The sequence below is a fragment of the Pygoscelis adeliae genome, unplaced genomic scaffold (assembly GCF_000699105.1).
Source record: "Pygoscelis adeliae isolate BGI_AS28 unplaced genomic scaffold, ASM69910v1 Scaffold60, whole genome shotgun sequence".
NCBI lineage: Eukaryota > Metazoa > Chordata > Aves > Sphenisciformes > Spheniscidae > Pygoscelis > Pygoscelis adeliae.
This window is the reverse complement of record NW_008823954.1, coordinates 122,920-132,527: the sequence shown is the minus strand read 5'-3', so window position 1 is coordinate 132,527 and position 9,608 is coordinate 122,920.

The following is a 9,608-nucleotide window of genomic DNA, read 5'->3' as shown; positions in this document are numbered from 1 at the left end:
CGTGAAATCTCAAGGCTCCTTCCACCCATCCATGTAAGAAGAGCACTTGGGAAAGATTTTATGCAGCACGCCAGCTGCCAGAAATGGCAAAGCTATTGATCATCAGGTTACAGAGCTACGGCTTAAAATCATGTGAATCCAAAGAGTGAACAGATGGCCAGCTTGAGCGGGGATGAAATTATTTTGTTGCAGAACTGACAAGCAGTTCGATTCAGTGTTAGTGCAAGAACCAGATTTGATTTGGCAGAGAAGACAGGGTGCTTGCAAGGCTTGGTAGTGCCACGTTTATTCAGCTCTTGGATTTTTATTCATCCTGAGGTTGTTTCGCTGGGGTTGGGGATGCACTCGCAACTCACTCAGCTGTGGTTTGATGCAGTTGCCCAAATATTGGTATCCAGTTTCATTTTAGATGCAACAGGGTATCCTGCCTGGCCTCCAGCTGCTACTCCAGACGGGTGTTGGTCTCCAGTAAGTCCTGTGGCAGATCTGCCAGCCCCCTTCATGTGTCTCAGATACCCTAAGACATCTCAAATGGCTCTGAACAACTCCATTTTGGCAACAGGATTATGGATATATTGAAGAAAATACTTAATTTTGCTGCTCGGTCCTTTTCTGATAGCGCTTTGGGGATTTTAGGTAGCACAGACAAACCTCTGAAGAAGTGGTCATAAAGCAATCAAAATAAAAGGGTCTGTTCAGCATGGGAATGGTGGACAAAATCTTTGTAGAGCCAAAGTCAAAGAAAGTGCAAATATTTCCACTCTCTTTTCTCATGTTGGAGATTGCAAGGACCCTTCTCATGGTAACTAAGGTCTCTCACAGAATCAGATCTCTGAAGGTTTTGAGAATTTAGAAATGCCTGCAGCTGACGTGCTGATTTGGAATAAAATTGACCAGAAATTGTAACTGGAGTCTGAAGAAGAAATCGGCCAAAGAGAGGAACTCTGACCCATATAGCAGCAGCCACCAAAACTCCTTGCAGAGTCAAGCCTGGTGAAGGCAGAGGGATATTCGTAGCTGAGAACAGTCTGTTCTCTGAGCTGCCTCATTTTGGTACCACGAAAGTAGGATGCCTGGGAAAGTCCCCTTATTTTTTCATTGAAGAGGAGCCGGTGCCAAGGTAAAGAAGCCTGGCAGAGCGCAAGGGCAGGTTCAAGCAGGTTCAGCCACAGGAAGCTGGGCTTTGGAGGCTTTACCAGCTCGGTGCAAGCAGCACTGCACAGTCTGCTCTCCCAGGGTCTCCTGCTGGCAGCGCACTTCGGTGGACCTCCTTTTGCAGGCAGAGTTTGAAAAAGTAGCTCAGCCTTCCCCCTCTTAGTCCCCTGGCTTGCAGAGGAAGGACAGGGAGAAGGTTGGGAGGTGATAGTTTGGGAAGAAGGATCCCAAAACGGAGGAGCCTCCTGGAGATTTGCAGACATATCCAGGGGCACAGAGAGGTTCCACAGGGTCTGGGGCAAAACCCAGGTCTGTGATCTTTCCTAAATGAGGATGTCTCATAACGTAATGAGCCAGGCCTCTCTCAATGGGTACCCAGGGGCAAACTGCTCTCACTTTTCTTTCTCCCCTGCCGCCCTGCCCACCCTCCAGATCATCCTGGGCATGTTAAATGAATTAAAATTAAATGCATCTCTAATTTATCTCCATTCTATTCTCCCTGGAGAATGATTGTCCTAGGGTGATCCCTCCGATAATGAGAAGAGAACTGCTTTCGAAAATTAAAAAATACGTGTTATAGAAACCCCAAAACTAAATGCCCTGAGATTAACAAGGAGGCTAAAAACCCCGGTGAATGCAAATTTGCAGAGATTAGCAGCTGTTCAAATGCAAGATGATCACCCAATGGCATATGCTTCCAGAGCATTGACTAAAGCCCTACAGAACTATGAATAGATTAGGAAAAAATGCTGGCAATTGCTTTGACTTTGTGAGTGGTTTCATGGATATCCTCACAGGCAGGAATTGGTGGAGGCAGACGCCCACCCTGGGCTGGTAGAAGCTGTGTTACAGAAACCAGGGTGGGACTCATGGCCCAGACATCTGATCGTGAAATTGGAGGAATATTTGTTAGTGAAATTCCAGTGTGTTTTCCAGAGAGAGGGGATGAGGGGAAAGGAAATGACTGCCAGAATGGCTCCAGCCCCACTTCTTTGTGAAGCTTCAGTAAGAAGCACAAAATGACCCAACACTAACAGGCTGGGGAGAGAAGGTCTCGCTGACCAGGTGTAAAAATCCCCAGCACTGTGAACGCAGCACCTTGTCGGGACGATAAAGATGATGGGATCCCATGCAGAGGACATTCCTTCATTATGTCACACAGCACAAGGTCAGACATACTAAATCACAGCACTTGTCTGGGGACTGAGACATGTAAGAGGAGACTAGATGATGTCTGTTGTAGGTGTGGTGCTAAAGCCATTAAAGCCCTGCAAGCGCTGCGCTCAAGATGGGAAGAAAAGGAAAGCGCAGCCAGTTATGGGAAAAGCAGATTGCCTAGGAAAGCCTTGAGCTTTCTGGTGTTAGGCGTTTCCCAACAAGGGTCCATGTGCTGCCCACACAAACGCAAACTTAACCCCGTGGAAATTGTCCGATTCCTTACTACGTACGGACCCAAAACCTCCCCCAAGCAGGAGGCAACCCAGACCTCCTCTGATGTCCCTTCCATCCTCTCGGTCCCCTCTGCCCTTTGCCCCCGCTTCCCTTCCCCATGCTCAGTTGTTCCAGCAGCAGCCTTCACGCTCGCTGCCGTCTGCGTGCCTGGCTTGGGTGACCTTTCCCTGGGACAATGGCTGCTATTGAACCCAGGCAGGCATAGCCGGCGATGACACGGAGCTGCAGACGCAACGGTCCCATCGCTGCAAAGAGGGTCCTGCCCAGCACAGCTGGGAGCGGGGGAGGCTGGCCTGGGAAAAAGGCTTCAGCCACGAGCCTGCCTTTCATTGCACTTGGTGGCTCATGCGTCACACGGATGGCTCCGTGGTTAGATACGCTTCTTAGCCGATTTAGTCCCACTGCGAGGTGCCAGAGCCTCAGCACTGAAAATTAAAGTCCGTAACATGACTTCAGGAGCTTGCAGTGGTGGTAAATACCTTCCCATGTGCCCACACACCATAACAGCTTTGCTACGGAAAAAATCATCTGAAATAGTTTCAGAGAGACAGTTACTTTGATTCACCGAGTCCTTTGTGGCTGGGGTACCGTGACAGGGTAGTTGTCTTTTAGTAGACACTTATCATGCAGAGTCTTGTGGACGTGGAACTAGAAGGCAGGGACCGATTTATTGACTAAACCCCACTACTGGCCCTCTCCGCAGGGCTTGGGACTCTGCTTCCCCACATCTGCCATGGGCTAACAATTCCTCCCTGTCTCACCAGGGAAAATAAATGAGTCAGTGCACACACAGAAATTGCAAGATGGAAATTGATATCTGAATGCTGTGATGATGATGAATATTACTATTGTTGCTATTATTGCTAGTGCCAGACAGGACTAAAGGATCTGTTCTGTATAACTCGTGCTCCCTCCCAGCCCCTTCCAGCTTGCCCGCATTTTTACAGAAACATCAGTCCGAGTTTGGCATTTCTACCCAGCACCACCTCTCAGCAAAAATCACAGGTCTTTATGATTCGGAGCCTGCTGCGGCATCCCTGCCCGGAGCTAGAGCAGGACCAGAGAACACCCCACCGCCACCGGCTCCTGATGAGCCCAGTCCCTCAGCAGGAAGAGGCCAGCATCACTGCACATCTGGGATGCAGTAAAGGTGCAAATGAGAGGGAAGCCTGCTCCTTTAGCGTGCCAGCTTGAACATAAAAGGCGGAGGGAAACACTCTTCTAGCCCCACCATGAGCTAAGCTGCAATCCCTCAATCCAGAAGAAGAGGCAGGAGAACAAATACACTGTATTAACATACTGAAGTCTTTAGATTGGTAATTTCCACCAGTACTAAAGGCAAAAAATGTCTCTGGAAACATGTAGAGTCAGGAAGGAACCTCAGGAGAAACCTCAAATGAGGAAAGGCACCACATTAGAAAAATACACTGATGAGTCCAGCATCAGCAGGTTTTAAAAGGTGCTCACCACCTCTGGCTAAGCCGGCAGTCGGCGTGGCCCTGCACTAGCTCTGTTCTTGTGCAGAAAAGCTCCCAAAGGAAGGGAGCAGCCTCTCACCAAATCCAATGATTTCTTCCAAGCCACACAGCCAGGTCACCCTCCAGACCACCGGCGAGCCAGCCTGTCTGGGGCCAGCAAACACCTTGCCAGGCAATGCCTGAAAGCTCTCACGCCTTTACCAGCCGCTGCCCCGTTATCTGCTGGTGCCCTGGGGGGTTGCTGTCTGTTGGGTAAGAGAAATCCCAATTACACAATCCCACCTCTCCCTCCCCCTCTTCCTACTGTCCTCTGAGAGAGTGGTGAGTGTCCCTGAGCACACATGCGCAGGGGGGTTTAAAGGTCTGTATCAACCAGCCCTCTCCCCACAGGCCACTCCAGTCCGAGTTCCCACACGTGTCCTTGGGAATGTGCCTCCCTCGGAGCAGATAACAGATACCCGGGATTTTCTTTGTCCGCTGGGACAGTTTCCCTGCAAAGGGGGGGAGAAAAGGGGGGTTAATTCAGGGTTTCATTAACCTAACAGTTGATTGCAACAGAAACTTGTCCTATATAGGAATTGTGTCAGGAAATAGGCTGAGGAGGAGGGGGAGAAGACAGTGGATTACAGCAGCCCTGCTGCTTCTTCCAGCCTCGCTTCCCTCAGCCAAGGCCCAGAAGAACAGAGCGGCTCATGTGGGTTTGGCCCCCAGCTCCAGGATCGTCAAATTCCATGTGGGCAAGGAAAAGGCAAAGCTGTGCCGTGGCGCGCAGCTGCCTCACATAAGAAACAGATGATCCCACAGGCACGGATATGGGGACACGCACAACTCCATAGAGAACCTTTGGGCCATTTGCACGGCATCCATTCCCATGCAAGAAATTATATGGCAAAAATCTCCCTGCACACACTTACGTGGCCTTATGGAGATGTGTGGAGCATCCCTTGCGTGGAGGCAGAGCCATAGATACATCCCACATAGCTGCAGGGATACTCCCCAGCATGAAGAGAGAGGGATTGGGAGCAGGTGGTTTCAGGATTGGTTTCCGCTGGTCTAAGCTTCTGCTGCCAGCAAGAGGGTGGGTGCCTCCATCCTGGCCATGCCTTCTCCAGCTTCCTACGTCAGCACGAGCAAGCAGGTGGCAGGGTGGCAAGTTGGAGCTGATCCGGCTGAAAACGATCCCAGCAAAATGAACAAACCAGGAAAAAAATGAGGGAATGCACAGCTGGAGGGAGAGGGGAGAAGGCCGGAGAGCCGCTTTCTCCAGAAGCTTTTTTCCAAGCAACTCACGCCAATTTTGAAACCACACCCTCAGTCACAGACAGAGATGTAAATATGTCTGTTCCCAAGCAGAGCCGCATCGTGGGGACACCCCTCCTCCCCAAAAGCACCCGCTTGGCTGCCCTGCATGGCGGGGGACAGCTGGGCTGGGGGAGGAGGGCGGGAGGGGGGGTTTTGCTCAGGACCTTCTAGAAGGCCCTGGGAGCAGTTCTGGGAACATGTGAGAGCTGCAGAGGTGGAAGGAGGAATGGGGGAAGGAAGAAAGGAGCTATTGTCACCGGAGAGGGCTTTGTGTGACTGACATTGCTGAGATTCCCGCAGCCCCAGCAGCCTTGCAGAGGCTCCGGCTGGGAGCAAGCAGGGGGAAGGAGAGAGAGAGGCCAGACAGGTTGACAAGAGGGGCTGCGCCATTCCTGGAGCTGTGTTTTCTCGAGATAAGTCTGACCTATTCGCAGTCACTCCGGAGCAGCGGCAGGAGCCGGCCTTTACGTCTGACTTGACCTTCTATTGTGGCTCAGACACTGGAGGAGATTAAGGCAGTAATCAAACAACTCCCGAACTTTGAGGCATACCCGGCATGGGGTGATGCAGAGAAGTGCAGACTTGCCAACAACTGCCAGGTCCAAAACTGCCAGTCTGCCTTGTCTTGGACCTATGCCAAGCAGATTGACTTGGGAGGCTGGGGCATCCAGAGGGGTCTAACTCACAGCATATGCATCCAGTGACCATTGATCCCAAAATCCTGTAGGACACCTCTCAAAGCAAGAGCCAACCACCTAGATCGATGGCTTGGAGTCAAGTCCAAGTCACTGTCGCAGACAAGCATGCCAGAAGCATCCAGCATGCTATTATTTTCTGCTTAGTTAAGACAAGTCCAGACCCAGGCTATAAATAATTGTGGGGGGGGGTGGGGGAAGAATGAGAAGAAGGATGGCAGAAAGATTGAGATACGGCAAATGTACCAAAATCCATGTTTCAAGTATCCCTGGTTGGCTGCTTCAGTAGAAAGGACGAGGTCGTGTCACACCTTAGAGCACATGCCCCTTCACAAATCGGGGAGTGGTGATTGTACAGGACATGCGTGTGATAAACTCTGTCTCCTGCTGCCCACACAAATATCTTGGCAGGTTGGCGGGGGGTGGAAAAAGGGGATGTGTGCTCCTGCATCACTTCTGGACCTTAGGGACCAGGGCAGTCAGCCCAGCACCTTTCCTCAAAAAAGGGGACAGGAGAAGAAAAGTAATGCCTTCAGGGAATCCCTTCAGGGGGAACACAAAGAAAACAAAATGTTTTGCATGTTTTAATCAAATTTTCATCAGAGGTGTGAACAGGAGACTGTATCCCCTTGCTGTGCCTCAGGCTGGTGAACGCACACACTGTGTTAGACAATTCTAATGCAGTGACGGCGGTCCTCTGCCGGCGTTGGCAGCACTGCCCGCAGCGTGGTGTGTGTGAGTGGTGCAGGTGGCCCTGTCCAGGCAGTGCAAGGCTGCGGGGAGCTCCCGGGCCCCATTCACCCTGCGTGAGGTCAGGAGAGTTGCCCTGGAGTGGCACATGGCCAATGCATGGGGAAGGGCTAGTCTTTGGGTGCAGAAGGTAAAGACCTGCAGGCTGGGCTTGACTTCAAGTCCAGCAAGAACCTTAGATGGCTGATATTTAAAAAAAAAATAGGGCGTTTTTTAACAACAAGAAAGCATCCCTGGATCCCAGATGGGTCCAAGTGCCTGCGAGACATGAGGATATATCTGTACCACACTCCCATCCTTTATCGGGATTTTTCCATTCTCTGAGGTATCTCAACCCTCCCTCTGCCCAAGATAATGGAGAGGCAGCCAAAATGGCATTTTAAACTCTTGGCTCCCTCTACCAACAATTGGACAAAGCAAAGAGGCAGGATGGGAGAAACTGGCTTTCTGGAAACTTCTGTTAGATGGAGAGGGGTCACACCCCCTTCAATAGAGATTGGAGTCGGGGGTCATTTTACATCTGCCTTTAATGAAGAATGGTGGGAAGGGAAATTTAGCTACGATGAGCTAATTAAATATATATATAATTTCCACTCTGTTAGCAAGGAAAAAAAAAAAGCCTTGGAGCAGCTGCTAGGTCATTGTTTGCGAATTTAAAAATAAAAGTTTCTTGGCATAGATTTCAGAGATGGAGGCAGTATCTTGCATTGTCATTCCAGAGGGAAAGGGAGAGCGAGCAAAAGAAGGATGAGGCCAGGCAGATAGTTCAGCCTGACTACGTGTTGCTCAGGTGTGTCTTGGCTTTCGAGCCTCCTTTCCCTCTGGCTGGTTTAGGTAATCAACATCCTGCCCAGATGGTGAGCCTCACCAGGGACAGATTTATGGGCCCCACGCCCTGAAGAGCTGGCAATGCCCTGCCATGGGGATGGCTAATGCTTGGCAGTGCCCTGAGCGCATCGGTGGAGCTTAATGGCCCCAGCCAGGCTCACCTGGGACCACCACCCCTCTCCTCAGGGACTCAATTTAAGCTCAGGTCCAGGTACCTGCTTCTGGCCTGAGCTACGCTGTAGGTGTATCTGTGCCTGGCCTTGTCCCCCAGCTGTCCTGGTTTCCTGATTGGTTGTCCCAGATGGACTCCAGACCTTAGCTGGTGGTAGCTTTGTCTCCAGGATACACCTTGGTCCTACGTTGCAGCCCTGTCTCCTGCCCTGTCTCCTGCTGCTCCTGACCGCACTTTGCCTTGTCTAGGGCTGTGATTGGGATCTGTCCCTGTCATCACCTTGGTGGTGCTGATCGCCTGTGGGACCACATTGGGGTTGTGCTTGGCCGTGGGCCGGTCCCCTGTGTGGGGCAGCCCTGCTCCTGCCGCTTGCTGGCTGTGAGCCGAGGTCTCTCCAGTCCTGAGCTGCGCACAATGGAGCCTGGTCCTCGGGCTCTGCGGGACCTGGCCCCACACCTCCTCCTCGGGCAAAGGCCATGGATCTTGCACCACACTGCTCCCTCAGCGACCCTAGGGCACTACTGCATCCCTTTTTCTGTCCCTGCGGCTCCTCAGCACTGGTTCTCCCATGCCACCTACCACTACCTGGCCTCTCCACAGCGGGGGCTTGGCATCCCTCCCCATGTCTGCCTGCCTCTGGAATCCCTTTTTCATCTCTGTGTCTCTGAAGCAGATTCACATCCCTGCCCTGCTTCCAAGTTATGATCCCAACGTGGCTCCAAGTCCCCTGTCCCCACACTGTGACCCTGTCCTTGTTCTGTGCCACCATCCTGACCCAGCTCCATGTCCCTCCCCTGTCTGTGTGTCATCCAACCAACAGCAGCCAGGGCATTTCACAAGGAGCCGTCCATTGAGCCCAGACCTCCACAAGGTGTGAGAACATACCTTGATGGTTGCCAGGACCCTGAATGCATTACTGGGCCTTATCTGTCCTGGCCAGCTTCACCTGGCACTTGCACCCAGACATCCTCATGGCCCAGGAGCTCCATTTAACCCCAGCTATGCTGCAGGTGTACCCATGCCCAGTTCCGTCTCCTGCTGTCCTGGCTTACCAACTGGTTTTCCTAGATGGACTCTAGACCCACTTGGTAGGTCGCTTCATCTCCAGTCCCATCTCTGTCTCTGCTCAGGTACTGAGGGACTGTACCCGGATCAGTGGGGTCACCACCTGGGCTAGGGTCACTCCTGGCTCCTAGCTTGTCCTCTCCTGTGGAGCAGCCCTGTTCTTGCTGCTCCCTCACACTGGTGACAAGCCAGACCATGGTAGGAGGCCTCATCTCCAGTGGCCTCGATGCTGTTTTTTCCCTTCCCACCCTGCTGCATCCATTAGCCTGATGCTTTCTGGCAGCAGCTGCACATGGAACGGGAGACCTGAACTTTTCCATTCCCCAGCCTCCGGCACTGCCAATCCCTCTGAGCTGGGAATGGGCATTAAACTCGCTCTCCACCAACAAATGGCTCCTGGCTCTCCCTTTCACTTCTTGAGCCCCACGTGCCGTTCACCTTCACTGAGAGGGAAGGGGGGCATTCCCCTCTGCCCCAGCGGGTCCAGCTCTGCTCGGTTTCTCTGCCTGCTCACACCATGTCAGCTGGGGCTGTGGTGGCTCTCCCCCTCCCTGTGAGCACCTAGTGCTGCTCCTTCTCCCCTCCTGTCCCACCGACAGCTCTGGCGCACTTGGCGTGCTGTCCTTGGCACACGCGAGTGTCATTCCAAAGAGCCTGCCCTCAAACTCTTGGCAAAAGGGAAATTAATAAAAAATGTAAAAAGGAATCATA